Raw genomic sequence first — 21,883 nt, forward strand, 5'->3', positions numbered from 1 at the left:
CAGGACAGGCTCCCCAACCCCCCACTGCGGAGTCCTGTGACCTTACAACCCCTTCCCCGCCCACCTTTCCTTCCCCACAAAGCCCACAGCCTCCAGGGCCTCACCTTCTCTTGCTCCACTGCGCTCTCCCTCTGCTGGCTGTGATGATTCATCCACCCCCAGGCCATAGTCATGCCCATCAGAAACCCATTTTTCCAGTTTCCCCTTCTGAACCAGGGGCCTCTTTGGCCATGCCTTGTTCCCAGTATAAGGGAGGAGTAGGGGGCCCTGAGCTGGAAAAAGGGTATCTAGGGGGAGTTGGGGTAGCAAGGAGGAGGATGGGAAAGGAAGTAAGGACAGAAACAATTTCCTCCCTTGACCTGAATTAGTCTAGAGAAGCTCTGATCCCTGGGCAGGGATAGACCCAGGTTTTTCGGGTGTGAGAGGTGGGGAGAGGTCAGGCTAGAGCCGTGATTTCCCACTGCTGAAAGGATCCTGGAAGTCTCTCCAGCACCTCAAACTCAGCAGAATGCAAGCAGAACTTACCTCCATGATAAAACTGCCCCCACTCCCTGGCTGTCCACAGAGTCCCCCCAGGTAGGAAACCAGGGCATGCCCCATCTCACCCCTCCTCTGGCCAGCACATCTTACCCATGGCCATGCGCTGGCCTTTTCGGCCTGGGAACACCATATCTTCCTGTTGGGCCCTGCAGGTCTTCACCAGTCCTCCCCTTCCTCGCTGGGCTCCTCCCCTGCCATCTCCCTCCATACCACCCAGTGAATCTTTCTTAGACACAAAATTAATCAAACATGTGGGCAGGCTTGAGACAGCAGGAGCCAACTTGTCTCTGTTCTCCTGATGAATGAATGGCAGGCAGAGGTTGGGGAGTGGGCTGGGCAGGTCCACTGTGGGCTCACACTCACTGAGCACCAACCGTACACTTTACCTTCATTATACCCAATGAAGGTGGGTACCACTGGACCCATTTCACAGATGGGGAAATTGAGGGTAGCGAGGTCATGAATGTCACACCCAACCCCCAGCCAGGAGATGACAGAGTTGGATTTTGAACTCCAGTCTGACTTCAGAGCCTGAGCCTGATTCTCTTCAATGTTTAGAGGTATCTCTAGAGACTAAGGGGAAATCATTTGTGTTTGGGCCCTTAAGGGTCAGTGAATCAAGTGGCTTCCTGAGAAAGGAACGCTCTTGCAGGGGTGTGTATGTATGTATGTGTGTGAGTGTGTGTGTGTGTGAGTGTGTGTGTGTGTGTGTCCAGCTCCTGGGCAGACCTGTGCATCCAGACTGAAAGTGAATGTTGCTGCCACTGCTGCCCTCCACTGACCAGAGGCAGAACTGTTCCAGTCTCTTGGGAATCTGACTTCACAGGGGACTACACTGCCCAACTCCAGGGACCCTAAGAAACCAGCTGGGTTAAGGTTAAATCCCTAATATACAAAGAGTTCTTAAAAAGCAATAAGAAACAAACAAATGTAATCCAACAGAAAAAAATAGACAAAGGACATAAACAGGCCATTTCACAAAAGAAAACATCCAAATAGCCAATAAGCAGATGATCAGTTTCACTAATAACCAAATAAATGATAATAAAAACAGTAATGACAAGTTCACCTGTTTGATTACAAATTGACAATGCCTTCTTTTTGAAAGAGTGCTGAGAAACAGGCATCCACGTATTGTCGGTAGCAGTGAGATTGGTACTAGCTTTTTGGAGGGCAATATCAAAAATTTTAATATTCACATCTTTTTTGAGACAGGGTCCAGGCTGGAGTGCAGTGGTGTGCGTAATCACAGCTCACTGCAGCCTCGACCTCCAGGGCTCAAGTCATCCTCCTGCCTCAGTTTCCCAAGTAGCATGGAATTTTTAAATTTTTTTTGTAGAGGCAGTGTCTCCCTATGTTGCCCAGGCTGGTCTTAAACTCCTGAACTCGAGTGATCCTCCCACCTTGGCCTTCCAAAGTGCTGGATTACAAGTGTGAGCCACCATGCCTAGCCCCTACATTTTTCTACCTAACCGTTCTGCATCTAGAAATTTATCCTAAAAATGCAAAAGAATATATGTTTAAAGGTGTTTGCTGCTACAGTGTTTATGGTCCATCTATGGACTATAGAGAAAAATAGGGAGCCACTAAAAATAAAGAGGTAACCGGATTCTGCTCATGTTCATGCTGATCACATTTATACATTGATGTAAATTGTATATTTGTATGTGAGTATGTAATCAAAGTAAAACTTTGACAGTAATAAGATAAATATATTTTTACATAGATATCCATGATATATTATGGAGTGAAAAACTGAGATTGCACCATAGTTAAAATACTATGATGCAGTTTACATAGAGATGTGTGTGTGTGTGTGTGTGTGTGTGTGTACATAACAAGTTATCTTGGAAGACTGTTATCAAAATCTTAATGATGGCTACCTTTGTATAATAAGATTTCACTTGAATGTTACTTTCTCCTGTATACTTCTCTTATGGTTTAAATTTCTTTTTAATGAGCCCATATTATTTTAATAATAAAAACAATAAAGCTGTTTTCATTGTGAAGAAAGAAAACAGAGGATCTTGCTTCCCCAGGTGATGGAGCCCAGTGGTAGGATAGGGGTGGCCCTGCTAGGATAGCAAGCTGCTGGGTTGGGACGTTAAGGTGGGGCACAGAGATCTGGAGCTGCATCTGACCCAGTGTAAAGTTGCCTGGAATGAGTCCTAGGTGGTCACAGAGGAAAAGGCCTGCTGGTCTAACACCCTGTGTGTGAGGCAGGAGTGACAGATTACATGGGTCAGATTGGGCAAGGGACTTGGCCAAGGTTACACAGTGAGCGAGTGCTGAACTGGGCACCAAAACCCAGGACTTCAGACCCTAGGCCAGGGCTCCTTCCTCACTGCTCTCACTTCATAAGGTGGATCTGAAGGTCAGAAGCTAGATCAGGTTAGACAGCAGGTTTCCACTGAGATGGTGCTGTTACTGATTTGCTGGGAGAACAATTATCTCCAACTTAGCCTCCTTATCACTGAGCCAGGAAGTCATTGTTCCCTGGGATCACCTTTGTGCCCACATGCCTGTTCCTGATGCTGAGCTGGAAGCTGGATTGTAAGGGATGGATGGTGGCCTCTCTCCATCTCCAATCTTCCTGCCTCCAGGACCGCCTCAGCAATTCATTCTCTATACCACCCTAGGAGGATTCCTTGAAAACTCTACTCCCACGCGTCGCCTCTATTTGGAAAAGCTCTCTGTGGTTCCCCACCACCCTTATTCAAGGCCTTCAGTGATGTGAACCCACCCTCCATTTGCAGCCCTCGCCCAGCCCCTCCAGCCACCTACACTGGGGTCCCATCCTATGTGCTGACTCTACCATGTCTTTTTACCTTCCTGTACCTTGGCTTATGCAACCCCTTCTATTTGTTATTATATTCCTGCCTTCTGTAAGTGTGAAGCTTTTGATCCTTCTTTGAAATCATCCTAAATAAATGTTCTCTCCTCCAGGAAGCCTTCTTTGACTCCCAGATTAATTTTTTTCCTGTTTCTTAAGAGCATGCTTTATTGATTTTTGTACCATCTGTGGCTAGCCCTGTGCTTAGCATACGGTGAGCAGACAAGGGATGCTGGTCGAATGAAGAGTCAACTGCATTTGACTAAACTGTCTCATTTTCCTCTCCTCTCCCACCCCTTCTATTTTAGAATGCAAAGGATGGAGAAACTCTAAACTTTTTCAGAGGAGAATATAGGAGGTATTACATTTCACTTTCAGTGTAAGTACAGTACTGGTCTTAGTTAAAGTATTATGGAAACATTTGTTTTTATAAATATATCACAGGTTGGAGATACTGATATATAAAAAGGTGAAAATATTAGCCCACGGTTTAGTTGGCAACACCTTGACTGTATTTACTTTTATGATCATGAGAAACATTGCTTCAAACCATGCTTATTATACATAATAAGCATATCTTAGGCACCTGGTTTATGGCAGAAAAACTTTTTCAAAAAATTCATGACATTAAGAAAACATTACAAGCGTCAGCATATTCCTATGCATGTGTGCTCAATTTCAAAATTTATTTGAGGATTTATTAGAAAATATCACTCTGAATGTGACCGTGAATTTCATTTTTGCAACAGTACCAGGGTACGGAATTTTCCTATTCATTTTTAAATTTTTAAGAAATGTTAATGACTATGGGTACTCTATATTCATGGAGTACATGCAGTGTACTGATCCAGGCACTCAATGTGCAGTAATCACATCAGGGTAATGAGGGTATCCATTGCCTCAAGCATTTATCATTTCTTTGTGTTAGGAACATTCCAATATTACTCTTTTAGTTATTTTTAAATATACAATAAATTACTGTTGACCGTAGTCACTCTGTTGTGCTATCAAATACTAAAATACAAGGATATTATTCATTCTATGTAAGTATACTTTTGTGCCCATTAACCATTCTCCCCTAACCCACCCCACTCCCAGCTTCCTTCTCAGCCTCTGGTAACCATCATTCTACTCTCTAGCTTCATGAGTTCAATTGTTTTAATTTTTGGCACCCACATATAAGTGAGAACACGAGAAATTTGTCTCTCTGTGCCTGGCTTATTTCACTTACGTAATGTCTTCCAGTTCCATCCATGTTGTTGCAAATGACAGAATGTAATTATTTTTATGCTGAATGATATTCCACTGTGTACATGTACAACATTTTCTTTATTTATTCATCTATTTGGGGACACTTAGATTGATTCCAAATCTTGGCTATTGTGCACAGTGCTGCAATAAACACGGGAGTGGAGATACCTAATCGATATACTAATTTCCTTTATTTGGATGTATACTTACTAGTGGAATTGGTGGATCATATGGTAGTTTCATCTTTAGTTTTCTGAGGAACCTCCAAACTACTCTCCACAGTGACTATACTAATTTCCACCCCCAAAAGTGTACGAGGCTTCCCCTTTCACAACATCCTCACTAGCATTTGTTACCACCTGTCTTTTGAATGAAAGCCATTTTAACTGGGGTGAGATGATATCTCATTGTAGTTTTGATTTGCATTTCTCTGATGATTAATAATGTTGAGCATTTTTTCAAACACTTGTCTGTCATTTGTATGTCTTCTTTTGAGAAATGTCTATTTGGATCTTTTGCCCACTTTTTAATCCAATTACTTCATTTTTCCAATCAAGTTGTCTGAGCTCCTTATATATTCTGGTTATTAATCCGTTTCAGATGGGTAGTTTGCAAATATTGTCTCTCGTTGTGTGGGTTATCTCTTTACTTTGCTGTGCAGAAGATTTTAGCTGGATGTGATCTCATTCGTCCATTTTTGCTTTTGTTGTCTGTGCCTTTGAGGTATTACTCAAGAAATCTTTGCCCAGACCAAAGTCCTAGAGAGTTTTCCCAATGTTTCCTTTTAGTAGTTTCATAGTTCGGGGTCTTAGATTTAAGTCTTTAATCCATTCTTACTTGATTATTGTATATGGTAAGAGACAGGGGTCTACTTTCATTCTTCTGCATATGAAGATCCTGTTTTCCTAGCACCAAATATTGAAGAGACTTTCCTTTCCCCAGTGAATGTTCTTGGCACCTTTGTCAAAAATGAGTTCACTGTAGATGCCCCATAGGAATTTTTAGGGGTGTGCATTCAGCTATTCCTGTATGCTTTCCCATGGCTTCAATTACTATCTTATTTTGGGTCTTTCAATTTACATGCTTTTTATTTGCTTCTTTTTTCTTATTTCACATTTTTAATTGGATTGATGTTTTTTAATTCTATTCTTTTGTTCCCTCAAATAGCATGGAAGATAAGTATACATCATGCACTCTTAAAATCTAGAGCTCAGTAAAATTGCTAGACTTTTACCAACTTCCCAACCAAGACAAAATCAGGTGTTTTCATTCAATCTTGTTTTTTTGTTTGTTTGTTTGTTTTTTTTTACGGAGTTTCTGTCTGTTTTCAGAATGGAGTGCAGTGGCATGATCTTGGCTCACTGCAACCTTTGTCTCCCGGGTTCAAGCAATTCTCCTGTCTTAGCCTCCCAAGTAGCTGGGACTACAGGCACGTGCCACCATGCCCAGTTAATTTTTGTATTTTTAGTAGAGACGGGATTTCACCATGTTGGCCAGGATGGTCTCAATCTCTTGACATCGTGATCCACCTGCTTCAGTCTCCCGAAGTGCTGGGATTACAGGCGTGAGCCACCATGCTTGGCCTCAATCCTGTTTTTTTTTTTTTTTTTTTTTTTTTGAGACGGAGTCTCACTCTGTTGCCCAGGCTGGAGTGCAGTGGCCAGTGGCCGGATCTCAGCTTACTGCAAGCTCCGCCTCCTGGGTTTACGCTATTCTCCTGCCTCAGCCTCCCGAGTAGCTGGGACTACAGGCGCCCACCACCTCGCCCAGCTAGTTTTTTGTATTTTTTTTTTTTAGTAGAGACGGGGTTTCACCGTGTTAGCCAGGATGGTCTCGATCTCCTGACCTCGTGATCTGCCCGTCTCAGCCTCCCAAAGTGCTGGGATTACAGGCTTGAGCCACCGCACCCGGCCTTAATCCTGTTTTAAAATCCCCAAAATAGTAATTATTATTATTATTACTATAGTAATCAATACTTATTTAAATTCACCAACACATTCACCAGCTTCTTTATTCACTTTACTGCTTCCCACCCTTCTTCTGGGATTTTTTTCTAACTGATTTATTGAAATACAATCGACAAACAATCAACTGCCCACACTTAAAGTGAACAATTTTGAGAGGTTGTTATATATGTACGCATCTGTGAAATCATCGTTATGATTAAGAAAATGAACTTCAGGCTGGGCGTAGTGGCTCTTGCCTGTAATCTCAGCACTTTAGGAGGCTGAGGTGGGTGGGTCACCTGAGGTCAGGAGCCAAGATTGCACCACTGCACTCCAGCCTGGGCAACAGAGTGAGACTCCATCTAAAACAAAACAAAACAATATTCTAAAAGTTTATATGAGTAGTATAATACATACACACTCTTTTTTGTCCATCTTCTTTCACTCAGCACAATTATTTTGAGATTCAGCCATGCTATTGCACATGTAAAATTTATCCGGTTTTTTTTGCCAAGGAGTATTTCCATTGTATGGTTGTGCCACATTTAGTTTAGGCATTCATCCATGGATTTGGGACATTAGGGTTACTTCTAAATAAATTGTGACTATTATAAATAAAGCAGCAATAAGCATTTGTGTACAAATCTTTGCATGCACATACGCTTTCATTTCTCATATAGTTTGGCTGTCTTCTCCAAATCTCATGTTGAAATGTAATCTTCAGTGTTGGAGGTGAGGCCTGAAGGTCAGAGATGTTTGGATCATGGGGGAGTATCCCTTATGAATGGCTTAGTGCCATTCCCTTGGTGATGAATGAGTTCACACAAGATCTGGTTGTTTAAAAGTTTGTGGCACCTCCCAGCTGCACCCCACCACTTCTCTGTCTTACTCCTGCCCTCGCTGTGTGATAGTTCAGCTTCCCCTTTGCCTTCTGCTATGAATGTAAGTTTCCTGAGGCCTCACCAGAAGCCAAGCAGATGCCTAGCGCCATGCTTCCTGTACAGCCTATAGTACTGTGACCCAATTAAATTGCTTTTCTTTATAAATTATCCAGTCTTGGGTACTTCTTTACAGCAATACACTAATATCCTAATACAGGTACCTAGAAGTGGAATGGCTCAGTATATGTTAGAGATACCTAGCTAAATTATTAAGAAACTGCCAAACTGTTTTCCAAAATGGCTGTTGTACTAGTCATTCTCACACTGCTATGAAGAAATATCTGAGACTGGATAATTTATAAAGAAAAGAAGTTTAAGTGGCTCACAGTACTGCAAGCTGTATAGGAAGCCGGGCTGGATCTGCTTCTGGGGAGGTCTCAGGGAGCTTTGACTCATAGTGGAAGGTGAAGGGGAAGCAGGCATGTCTTATATGGCTGGAGCAGGAGGAACAGAGAGAAGGTGGTGGTGCTACACACTTTTTAACAACCAGATCTCATGAGAATTCACTATCATAATGACAGCTCCAAGGGAGATGATGTTAACCATGAGAAACAGCCCCTGTGATCCAATCACTTCCCACCAGATCCCACCTCCAACCCTAGGGATTACAACTGAATGTGAGATTTGGGTGGGGACACAGATGCAAACCATCTCAGCTGTACATTTGGTATTCCCACCAGCAATATAAGAATTATCAAGACCAAATCTACTTTTGATTGGTGTACCTGAAAGTGACGGGGAGAATGGAACTAAGTTAGAAAACATTCTGCAGGATATTATCCAGGAGAACTTCCCCAAGCTCACAAGGCAGGCCAACATTCAAATTCAGGAAATACAGAGAACACCACAAAGATACTCCTTGAGAAGAGCAACCCCAAGACACATAAATGTCAGATTCACCAAGGTTGAAATGAAGGAAAAAATGTTAAGGGCAGCCAGAGAGAAAGGTCTGGTTACCCACAAAGGGAAGCCCATCAGACTAGCTGATCTCGCTGCAGAAATCCTACAAACCAGAAGACAGTGGGGGCCAATATTTGACATTCTTAAAGAAAAGAATTTTCAACCCAGAATTTCATATCCAGTCAAACTATGCTTCATAAGTGAAGGAGAAATAAAATCCTTTACAGTCAACCAAATGCTGAGTGATTTTGCCACCACCAGGCCTGCCTTACAAGAGCTTCCGAAGGAAACACTAAACATGGAAAGGAACAACCAGTACCAGCCACTGCAAAAACATGCCAAATTGTAAAAACCATCAATGCTATGAAGAAACTGCATCAATTAACAGGTGAAATAACCAGCTAGCATCATAATGGCAGGATCAAATTCACATATAACAATATTAACCTTAAATGTAGATGGGCTAAATGCCCCAATTAAAAGACACAGACCGGCAAATCGGATAAAGGGTCAACACCCATCAGTGTGCTGTATTCAGGAGACACATCTCACATGCAAAGACACACATAGGCTCAAAATAAAGGGATGGAGGAAAGTCTACCAAGCAAATGGAAAGAAAAAAAAAAGCAGGGGTTGCAATCCTGGTCTCTGATAAAACAGACTTTAAACCAACAAAGATCAAAAGAGATGAAGAAGGCCATTACATAATGGTAAATGGATCAATTCACCAAGAAGAGCTAACTATCCTAAATATATATGCACCCAATACAGGAGCACCCAGATTCATAAAGCAAGTTCTTAGAGACCTACAAAGAGACTTAGACTCCCAGACAATAATCATGGGAGACTTTAACACCCCACTGTCAATATTAGACAGATCAACGAGACAGAAAATTAACAAGGATATCCAGGACTTGAACTCATCTCTGGACCAAGCATACTTAATAGACATCTACAGAACTCTTCACCCCAAATCAATAGAATGTACATTCTTCTCAGCACCACATCTCACCTATTCTAAAATTGACCACATATTTGGAAGTAAAACACTCCTCAGCAAATGTAAAAGAATAGAAATCACAACAAACTGTCTCTCAGACCATAGTGCAATCAAATTAGAATTCAGGATTAAGAAACTCACTCAAAACCGCACAACTACACGGAAACTGAAAACCTGCCCCTATTTCATTATTTACTGGGTAAATAATGAAATGTAGGCAGAAATAAAGATGTTCTTTGAAACCAATGAGAATAAAGACACAACATACCGGGATCTCTGGGGGACATTTAAAGCAGTGTGTAGAGGGAACTTTATAGCACTAAATGCCTACAAGAGAAAGAAGGAAAGATCTAAAATCAACACCCTAATGTCACAATTAAAACAACTAGAGAAAGAAGAGCAAAAAAATTCAAAAGCTAGCAGAAGACAAGAAATAACTAAGCTCAGAGCAGAAGTGAAGGAGATAGAGACACAGCAAACCCTTCCAAAAAATCAATGAATCCAGGAGCTGGGTTTTTGAAAAGAACAAAATTGATAGACCACTAGCAAGACTAATAAAGAAGAAAAGAGAGAAGAATCAAATAGATACAATAAAAAATGATAAAGGGGATATCACTACCGATCCCACAGAAATACAAACTACCATCAGAGAATATTATAAACACCTCTACGCAAATAAACTAGAAAACCTAGAAGAAATGGATAAATTCCTGGACACATACACCCTCTCAAGACTAAACCAGGAAGAAGTTGAATCTCCAAATAGACCAATAACAGGCTCTGAAATTGAGGCAATAATTAATAGCCTACCAACCAAAAAAGTTCAGGACCAGACGGATTCACAGCCGAATTCTACCAGAGGCACAAAGAGGAGCTGGTACCATTCCTTCTGAAACTATTCCAATCAATAGAAAAAGAGGGAATCCTCCCTAATTCCTTTTATGAGGACATTTTATGATACCAAAGCCTGGCAGAGACACAACAAAAAAAGAGAATTTTAGGTCAATATCCCTCATGAACATCGATGCAAAAATCCTCAATAAAATAACTGGCAAACCGAATCTAGCAGCACATCAAAAAGCTTATCCCCCACGATCAAGTTGGCTTCATCCCTGGGATGCAAGTCTGGTTCAACATACGCAAATCAATAAACGTAATCCATCACAAAAACAGAACCAATGACAAAAACCACATGATTATCTCAATAGATGCAGAAAAGGCCTTCGACAAAATTCAACAGGCTTTCATGCTAAAAACTCTCAATAAACTAGGTATTGATGGAACCTATCTCAAAAATAGTAAGAGCTATTTATGACAAACCCATAGCCAATATACTGAATGGCAAAAACTGGAAGCATTCCCTTTGAAACCCGGCACAAGACAAGGATGCCCTCTCTCACCACTCCTATTCAACATAGTATTGGAAGTTCTGGCCAGGGCAATCAGGCAAGAGAAAGAAATAAAGGGTATTCAATTAGGAAAAGAGGAAGTCAAATTGTCTTTGTTTCCAGATGACATGATTGTATATTTAGAAAACCCCATCGTCTCAGCCCCAAATCTCCTTAAGCTGATAAGCAACTTCAACAAAGTCTCCGGATACAAAATCAATGTGCAAAAGTCATAAGCATTCCTATACATCAATAACAGACAAACATAGAGCCAAATCATGAGTGAAATCCCATTCACAATTGCTACAAAAAGAATAAAATGCCTAGGAATCCAACTTACAAGGGATGTGAAGGACCTCTTCAAGGAGAACTACAAATCACTGTTCAATGAAATAAAAGAGGACACAAACAAATGGAAGAGCATTTCATGCTCATGGATAGAAAGAATCAACATCGTGAAAATGGCCATACTGCCCAAGATAATTTATAGATTCAATGCTATCCCCATCAAGCTACCACTGCCTTTCTTCACAGAATTGGAAAAAACTACTGTAAATTTCATATGGAACCAAAAAAGAGCCCACAGAGCCAAGACGATCCTAAGCCAAAAGAACAAAGCTGGAAGCATCACGCTCCCTGACTTCAAACTATACTACAAGGCTACAGTGACTAAAACAGCATAGTACTGGTACCAAAGCAGATATATAGACCAATGGAACAGAACAGAGGCCTCAGAAATCACACCACACATCTACAACCATCTGATATTTGACAAACCTGACAAAAATAAACAATGGGGAAAGGATTCCCTATTCAATAAATGGTGCTGGGAAAAGTGGCTAGCCATATGTAGAAAGCTGAAACTGGATCCCTTCCTTATACCTTATACAAAAATTAACTCAAGACAGATTAAAGACTTCAATGTAAGACCTAAAACCATAAAAACTCTAGCAGAAAACCTAGGCAATACCTTTCAAGACATAGGCATGAGCAAAGACTTCATGAATAAAACACCAAAAGCAATGTCAACAAAAGCCAAAATAGACAAATGGGGACTAATTAAACTACAGAGCTTCTGCACAGCAAAAGAAACTATCATCAGAGTGAACAGGCAACCTACAGAATGGGAGAAAATTTTTGTAATCTATCCATCTGACAAAGGGCTAATATCCAGAATCTGCACAGAACTTAAACAAATTTACAAGGAAAAAACAAACAACCCCATCAAAAAGTGGGCAAAGGATATGAACAGACACTTCTTAAAAGAAGACATTTATTCAGCCAACAGACACATGAAAAAATGCTCATCATCATTGGTCATCAGAGAAATACAAATCAAAACCACAATGAGATACCATCTCACGTCAGTTAGAATGGCGATCATTACAAAGTCAGGAAAGAACAGATGCTGGAGAGGATGTGGAGAAATAGGAATGCTTTTACACTGTTTGTGGGAGTGTAAATTAGTTCAACCATTGTGGAACACAGTGTGGCGATTCCTCAAGGATCTAGAACTAGAAATACCATTTGACCCAGTAATCCCATTACTGGGTATATACCCAGAGGATTATAAATCATGCTACTATAAAGTCACATACACACACATTTTTATTGCAGCGCTATTCACAATAGCAAAGACTTGGAACCAACCCCAATGTCCATCAGTGATAGACTGGATAAAGAAAATGTGGCACATATACACCATGGAATACTATGCAGCCATAAAAAAGAACGAGTTCATGTCCTTTGTAGGACATGGATGAAGCTGGAAAACATTCTCAGCAAAATATCACAAGGACAGAAAACCAAACACCTCATGTTCTCACTCATAAGTGGGAGTTGAGCAGTGAGGATACATGGACACAGGGAGAGGAACATCACACACCGGGGTCTGTTGGGGGCTGGGGGGCTGGGGGAAGGCATTAAGAGAAATACCTAATGTAAATGATGTAAATGATGAGTTGATGGATGCAGCATACCAACATGGCACATGTATATCTATGTAACAAACCTCCACATTGTGCACATGTATCCTACAACTTAAAGTGTAATAATAAAAAAAAAGGAATTGGCAAGTTTACCCATATCCTCCCCAACAGATGGTATGATCTTAGACATTACAACAGGTGCACATATTGTAGTTTTAATTTGCTTCTCCTTAATGATTAATGATGTCAAACATGTTTTTATATGCTAATTTTCCACCCACATGTATTATTTAAATGTCTGAAAGTTTTTTGCCCATTTTGGGAGAGTTGTGTTTTTTATTATTATTGAGTTTTCAGAGTTCTTTATACATTCCAGTTACAAGTCCTTTCTCAGACACTTGATGTGCAAATATTTTTCCCCAGTCTGTGGCTTGTCTTTTCCTTTTTATAATAGTATTTTTTTTCTTTTTTTAGAGATGGAGTCTCACTGCATTGGCCAGGCTAGAGTACGGTGGTTATTCACAAATGCAATCATAGCACACTGTAGCCTCAAATTCCTGGGCTCAAGTGATCCTCCCATCTCAGCTTCATGAGTAACAGAGACTACAGGCTTATATCACCATGCTTAGCTATAATAGATTCTTTTGAATAACAAATTTTCTTAACTTTGATGAAATCCAATTTATCAATTTTTTCTTGTTTGTTGTAGTCATTTTTCTAAAATTTTGGTATTATATCCAATAAATCTTTGCCCAACTCAAGGCCCATAAAAATTATCTTATATGTTTTCTTCTAGAAGTTTTATATTTCTATGTTGTACACTTAAGTCTATGACACATTTGAAGTTATAGCTCAAGTTTTATTTTTGATTTGTTTTTGCTTTTGCACATGAATATATAATTGTTCCAATATTATTTGTTTTAGAAGATTATCTTTTCTCAAATGAATGGCCTTCACGTCTTTGTCAAAAAACAGTTGACTATATAAACATGGGTCTATATTTGGAATCTCTACTCTGTTCTATTGATCTATTTGTGTATTTTTATTTATTTATTTATTTATTTATTGAGACAGAGTCTTGCTCTGTCACCCAGGATGGAGTGCAGTGGTGCGATCTTGGCTCACTGCATCCTCTACCTCCCAGTTCAGGTGATTCTCCTGCTTCAGCCTCCCAAGTACCTGGGATTACAGGCACCCACCACCACATCTGGCTAATATTTTTGTATTTTTGGTAGAGACAGGGTTTCATGATGTTGGGCAAGCTAGTCTCAAATTCCTGACCTCAAATTCCTGACTTACTTCAGCCTCCCTAAGTGCTGGGATTACAGGTGTGAGACACCACGCCTGGCCCTATTTGTCTATCTTAACACCAATACCAAAATATCTTGATTAATATAACTTTATAATGTCATAAAGTCAAATAAGAAATAAGTCCTTCAACTTTCTTTTTTTCGAAGTTATTTTTGCTATTTTAGATCTTTTGCATTTTTTTTTTTTTTTTTTGGAGACAGGGTCGTCTTCATTTGTTGCCCAGGCTGATGGAAGTTGCTCACTGCAACTTCCATCACCTGGGCTCAGATGACCCTCCCACATCAGCCTCCCAAGTAGCTGGGACCACAGGTGTGCACCACCATGCCTGGCTAACTTTTTTTATTTTTAGTAGAGATGAGGTCTCACTATGTTGCCCAGGCTTGTCTTGGGTGAACTCCTGAGCTCAAGTGATCCTCTTGCCTCAGCCTTCCAAAGTCCTGGGATTATAGTCATGAGCCACTGTGCCCAGCCATTCTCTGCATTTTTATAGAATTTTAAAATTAGCTCATCCATTTGTAAACACACACACACAGCCTGCTAGGATTTGTATTAGGATTCTCTTAACTATATAGATGAATTTTGAGAGTTGACATCTTAGCAGTATTGAGTCTTCTAATCTAAGAACATGGTATATCTTCCCATTTATTTGAGTCTTTAATTTCTCTCAGCAACGTTTTGTAGTGTTGAATATATAGGTCTTCCACATATCTTGTCAGATTCATCCCTAAGAGTTTCCTATATTTTAATGCTATTATAAAAGATGTTTTTAAATTTTAATTTCTGATTGTTGCTAATATATAGAAATACAATAGATTCTCGCATATTAATTTTGTATCCTGAAGCCTTACCAAACTCACTTCTTATTCCAGTGGGACTGGCAAGAACCCCCAGTACAGTAACGATGAATAAAAGAGATGAGTGCAGACATCCTTGATTTGATTCTGATCTTAGAGGAAAGCATTCAGTCTTTCACCACGAAGTATGCTGTAAACTGTAGGTTTTCCATAAATGCCATTTGAAATTGAAGAAGACCCAAGTAAATGGAAAGACATACTATGTTCATGGATTAGAATTAATATTATTAAAATGTTCATACTACTCAATTCTATATACAGGTTCAAGCCAATCCCTATAAAAAAAGTGTCAATGGCACAGAAATAGGAAAAGCAATTCTAAACTTTGTATGGAACCACAAAAGACCACAAATAGCCAAAGCAATTTAGAGAAAGAAAAACAAAGTTGAAGGCATCACACTTCCTGATTTTTAATTATATTATAAAGGTATAGTAATCTAAACAGTATAGTACTAACATTAAAAACAGACACATAGACAAATGGAACAGAATAGAGAGCCCAGAAATAAACTCGGTCATACATGGTCAACTAATTTTTGACAAGGGTACCAAGAAGACATAATGGGGAAAAGATAGCCTCTTCAATAGATGGTGCTGAAAAAACTAGATTTACACATGCCAAAAAATGTGGAAACTGGACTCTCACATTATGCAGAAAAAAATCAACTCAAAATGGACAAAGGACCTAAATATAAGAACCAAAACCATAACATAATTTCTAAAACAAAACACAGAGGAAAAGCTCCTTGACATTGGCCTTGGTAATAATTTTGTGGCTATCACACAAAAAGCTTAGGCTATAAAAGCAAAAATAAATAAACCAGACTACATCAAACCAAAGAGCTTCTTCCCAGCAAAGGAAACAGTCCATAAAAGGAAAAGGCAGCATAAAAAATGGGAGAAAATATTTGCAAACCATACATCTGATATCCCAAATACATAAGAAACTCAAACAATTCAATAGCAAGAAAACAAATAACCCAATTTAAAAATGCACAAGGGACTGAAAAGACATTTCTTGAAAGAAGACATTAAAATCGTCAACACGTGTATGAAAAGGTGTTCAACATCACTAATTATCAGGGAAATGCAAATCAAAACCACAATGAGATACCACCTCACACCTGTTAACATGGTTATTATCAAAAAGACGAGAGATAACACATGTTGAGAGTGTGGAGAAAAGGGAAACCTTGTACACCGTCGGTGGGAATGTAGATCGGTACAGCCATTGCGGAAAACAGCATGGAGGTTTCCAAAGAAATTAAAAACAGAAGAACTATATTACCCAGCAATCCTTCTTGTGGGTATATACCCAAATGAAATAAAATCGTCATCTCGTAGAAATGTCTGTACTCTTATGTTCATTGCAGCATTTTTCACAATAGCCATGATATGAAAACAAACTGAAATACCCACCGATGGATAAATGGGTAAAGAAACCATGGTGCACATACATAATGGAATATTATTCAGCCTTAAAAAAGGAGATCCTGCAATTTACCACAACATGGATGAACTTGGAAGACATTATGCTAAATGAAATAAGCCAAACACAGAAAGGAAAATATTGCATGATCTCACTTATATCTGGAATCATAAAAAAAGAAAAGTCAGAAAGATGAAGAATAAAATGGTAGACAGGAAGGAGTAAATGGAGAGGTGTAGATCCAAGGATACAGTGTTGTAGCTATGTAGGATGAACAAATCTGGAGACCTAAAGTAACACACGAGGACTATCACCGATAATGTTGTATTATATTTGCGATTTTTGTTAAAATAATGGATTTTAGGTGATATTCCGACAAAAGGGAAGGAGTAACTATTTGAGATGATGGATATGTTAATTTGCTTGACTACAGTAACAATTTCACCAAATGTATGTATATCAAACATCATATTATATACCTTAAATATATACAATAAAAATTTTTAAATAAAAAAGTGATCTTCATTGGGCTGAGGAACTCCACTATTGTTCCTAGCACATTGAGTGTTTTAATCAAGATTGAGTGTTGGCTTTAATAAAATGGTTTTTTCTGCATCAATTAAGATGATTATATAGCTTTTCTTTCTCAGTCTCTTAACGTGATGAATTATAGTGATTGATTTGGGAAGCCTAAACCAATCTTATATTCCTGAGGTATTGTATCCTTTTGGTCATGATATAGTGTCTTTTTTTTTTTTTTTTTAAGATGGAGTCTCGCTCTATCACCCAGGCTGGAGTGCAGTGGCGCAATCTTGGTTCACTGCAAGCTCCACCTCCCGGGTTCACGCCATCCTCCTGCCTCAGCCTCCTGAGTACCTGGGACTACAGGTGCCTGCCACCACGCCTGGCTAATTTTTTGTGTGTATTTTTAGAAGAGATGGGGTTTCACTGTGTTAGCCAGGATGGTCTCAATCTCCTGACCTTGTGATCTGCCTGCCCTAGCCTCCTAAAGTTTGCTGGGATTACAGGCGTGAGCCACCATGCCCCGCCTGATACAGTGTCTTCTTTATATATTGTTAAATTCAATCTGCTGGTCTTATAGAATGAATTGGAAAATATTCCCTCCTCTTCAATTTTATGGAAGATTTTATTTAGAATGTGTATTATTTCCTTCTTGTATGTTTGGAAGAATTCCTCAGTGAAGCTGTCTGGACCTGGAGTTTTATTAGTGGAAAGACTTTTAAATACAAATTAAATTTATGTGATATTTGATGACTCTTCAGGTTATTTATTTCTTCTTGAGTGAATTTTGGTAGTTTTTATCTTTGAGGAATTTGTCCATTTCATCTAAGTTATCCAACTTATTGGCACAAAGGAGCTGATAGTAGTCCCTTATTATCCTTTTGATATATTTAGAATCTGTAGTGATGTCACCCTTTCATTCTTGGTATTGAAATAATTTTTATTTTCTTTCTCTTTTTTCCCAAATCAGTCTGGATAGAGATTCGTCAATTTTATTGGTCTGCTCTATGAACCAGCTTTTGTTGTCATTGATTTTCTGTGTCACTTTTGTTTTCTATTTCATTGAATTTTGCTTTCGTCTTTATTATTTATTTCTTCTGCTTACTTTACATTTAATTTTCTCTTTTTGTTGTTTCTTAAGGTGAAAGCTAAGGCCCTTGATTAATATAGAGCATTTAGTGCATAACTTTCCTTCTATGTATTATGTAGCAGCATCCTACAAAATTTAATATGTGTATTGCCATTTTAATTCCATTCAAAATATTTTAATCTGTCTTTTGATTTCTTCTTTAGCCCATGGATTGTTTAGAATTATGTTATTTAGTTTCTAAATATTTGCAAATTTTCCAGAGATCTTTCCATTATTGACTTTTAATTTTATTTCATTATTGTCAGGAAATATACTTTATATGACTTGCATCCATTTAAATTTATCAATCTTTGTTTCATGCCCCAGAATACTGTCTGTCTTAGTAAATGTTCCGTGTTAGTTGAAATTAATGTGTACTCTGCTGATGTTGGATGACGTGTTCTATAAATGTCTATTACATCAAGTTGGCTGATAGTGTTGTTCCACTCCTATATCTTTACTGATTTATGCCTACTCTTTCTATCAACTTCTATTAGAAGGGTGTTGGAATCTCCTACTATCATTGCGGATTTGTCTCTTTTTCCTTACAGTTCGTTCTATCAGTTTTCACTTCATGCATGTATTAGTTTGCTAGAGCTGCCATAATACAGTACTATAGACAATGTGGCTTAAACAACAAAAAAAAATTATTTCCTCACAGATATGGAGGCCAGAAATCCAAAATCAAGGTTTCAGCAGGGTTGATGTCTTCAGAGGCCTCTTTCCTTGTCTCGTAGATGGCTGTTTTCTCCCTGTGTCTTCACATGATAGTCCCTCTGTACCTTGTCTGTGTCCAAATTCTCTCTTCTTATAAAGACACCAGTCATAGTAGATTAGGGCCCACGCTACTTTAACCTAATTATCTCTTTAAATATCCTATCTCCAAATATAGTCACATTGGAGGTTAGGACTTTTTAATATGATTTTGGAAAGGGTACACAATTTAGCCCATAACAATGTATTTCAAAGCTCCCTTACTAGTTGTTTAGGATTTCTATGTTCTCCTGATTAATTGACCACCTTTTCATTGTGAAATAACTCACTTTATCTCTAATAATAACCTTTACTCTGAAATCTACTTTATTTTGATTGGCTATGGTGTGATATATATTTTTCCATCCTTTTACTTTTAACCTGTTTGCATTTTATGTTTAAAGTGGATTTCTTATAAGTAGCATGTAGCTGTGCCTTGCTTCTTCATTCAGTCTGAAATTCTATACTTTTTAATTGGAGTATATTTAAATCTTTTACATTAATGTAATTCTTGATATGGTTGAGTTTGAAACATGGCTATGTGATTGCTACTTGTCCCACTTGTTTTGTTTTTTTTTTTCTTCCATTTTTTTCTCTTTTTCTGCCTTTCTTGGATTGAGTATTTTCTTTTCTTCCCTTTCTTTTTTAAGAGAGAGGGTTTCACTCTGTCACCTGGTCTGGAGGGAAGTGGCACAATCATAGTTCACTGTAATGTAACCTCTAACTCCTGGGCTCAACTGATCCTTCCACCTTAGCTTCTTGTCCAAGATATTTTGTCACAGCAGCAGGAATGGACTAAGACAATAGCCTACCTTCAAGTGATAGTACACCACCTCACGTAGAGAACATGATCCTTATAACAGTACACTTCCACTTAGCCCCTCCTGGACTTTGTGCTATTATTGTCAGATATTTTACTGTTGTTTTTTGTTTGTTTGTTTGTTTGTTTTTGAGATGGAGTTTTGCTCTGTCGCCCAGGCTGGAGTACAGTGGCGCTGTCTTATCTCACCGCAATGTCCGCCTTCTGGGTTCAAGCAATTCTCCTGCCTCAGCCTCCCAAGTAGCTGGGACTACAGGCACCTGCTATCACACCTGGCTAATTTTTGTATTTTTAGTAGAGATGGCGTTTCACCATGTTGGCTGGGAGGGTCTCAAACTCCCAGCCTCAGGTGATCTGCCCACCTCAGCCTCCCAAAGTGCTGGGGTTACAGGCGTGAGCCACCATGCCTGGCCTAGATATTTTACTTTTACTTATATGATAACCCCACAGTAACAGTGCATTGTTACTGCTTTTGCTCTAAATTGTTGATTATCTTTAAGGGGATTTAAATAATTTTAAAAAGGCATTATTTTTCACCCACATAATTGCCATTTCCAGTACTTTTCATTTCTTTACGTAGATCCAGATTTCCATCTTGTATCATTTTCTTTCTGCTTGAATAACTTCAACATTTCTTGTAAGTACAGGTCTGCTGGTGATAAATTCTTTCAATTTTTGTATTTCGAAGAAAGTATTTATTTCACCTTCATTTTTGAAATATACTTTCAATGGGTATAGAATTCTAGCTTGATAGATTTTTTCTTTCAGTACTTTAAAGATGTTGTTCCACTATCTCTTAGCTTGCATTGTTTATAAAAAATCTACTGTCGTTCTTTGTTCCCCTGTGTAATGTTTCTTCTTCCTTTGGCAGTTTTTAAGATTTTTCTCATTATCACTTGTTCTGAGCAATTTGATGGTGATGTGCCTTGGTGTATTTTTTCTTTATGTTTCCTGTGTTTGGGTTTGTTGAGTTTTGTGGTTATGTGAGTTTATCGTTTTCATCAAATTTGGAAATTTTTCAGAGGTTTCTTCAATTTTTTTCTTTTCTTCCCTTTCTTCACTCCTTAAGGGACTCCAAACATTAGATGGCTTTAAGTTATCCCATGACTCACTGGTGCTCTTTTTATTTGTTTCTGTCTTTTCCCTTTCTGTGTTTTATTTTGGATAGCTTCTACTGCTATATCTTCAAGTTTGCAAATCTGTTCTTCTGCAGTGTCAAAATTGCCATTAATCTCATCCAGTATATTTTTCACTTCAAACATTGTGATTTTCATGTTTGGATGTTTGATTTGGGTATTTTTATTCTGTTGAACATGTTTAATCTTTCTCCTGGCTTTTTGAACATATGGAATTCAGTTACAATTGGTGTTTTAAAGTCCTTGCCTCCTAATTCTATCATATGTCACTTCTGGGTCAGTTTTGATTGATTGACTGATTGACTTTTCTGTTTTTAAATTTTTGATACAGGATCCTGCTCTGTTGCCCAGGTTGGAGTATAGTGGCATGATCATGGCTCACATCAGCCTCAACCTCCCAGGCTCAAGTGATCCTCCCACCTCAGCCTCCTAAGTAGCTGAAACTAGAGGCGTGTACCACCATACCCAGCTAATTTTTGTATTTTTTGTAGAGATGGGGTTTTGCCATGTTGTCCAGGCTGGTCTCAAACTCCTGAGCTCAAACAATCTGCCCACCTTGGCCTTAAAAAGTGCTGGGATTACAGGCATGAGCCACCAGGCCCGGCCTTGACTTTTCTCTTCTTTATTATTTTTATTTTTTAAATTTAAAAGAGATAGCACCTTGCTATGTTGCCCAGGCTGGTCTTGAACTACTGGGCTCAAACACCCTGGTCTCCCAAAGTGCTAGGATTTATAAGCATGAACCACCACACTTGGCTGACTTTTCTCTTCTTTATACATAGTATTTTTCTGCTCTTTCACTTGCCTGGTAATTTTTTAATGGATACTAGACATTGTAAAATTTACCTTTTGGGGGGCCCTGGATAATTTTTGTATTCCTATAAATATTCTTTAGCTTTGTTCTTTTTTTTTTTTCCAGAAAAATTTAACAGGTTTATTTATAATTATTATAAAGTTGAACCGCTGAAACTTGTTCACTGAAACATTTTAACTTGCATTAATGCTTTACGCCTCTGCATTTATATTAAAAATTCACACACAAATGAAAATGGAAAAACTGCCAATACCTGATTTCTGTCCCCTATTTTTCCACTCGCAATCATATACTTAGGTACCTTTTGACCCCATGGAAAAAAAATATCTAACGTTCAGAACTACCAATAACAGGAAGAAGAGAATTTTTTTTTTTTTTTTTTTTTTTT

This window comes from Piliocolobus tephrosceles, chromosome 1, assembly GCF_002776525.5.
Source record: "Piliocolobus tephrosceles isolate RC106 chromosome 1, ASM277652v3, whole genome shotgun sequence".
Taxonomy (NCBI): domain Eukaryota; kingdom Metazoa; phylum Chordata; class Mammalia; order Primates; family Cercopithecidae; genus Piliocolobus; species Piliocolobus tephrosceles.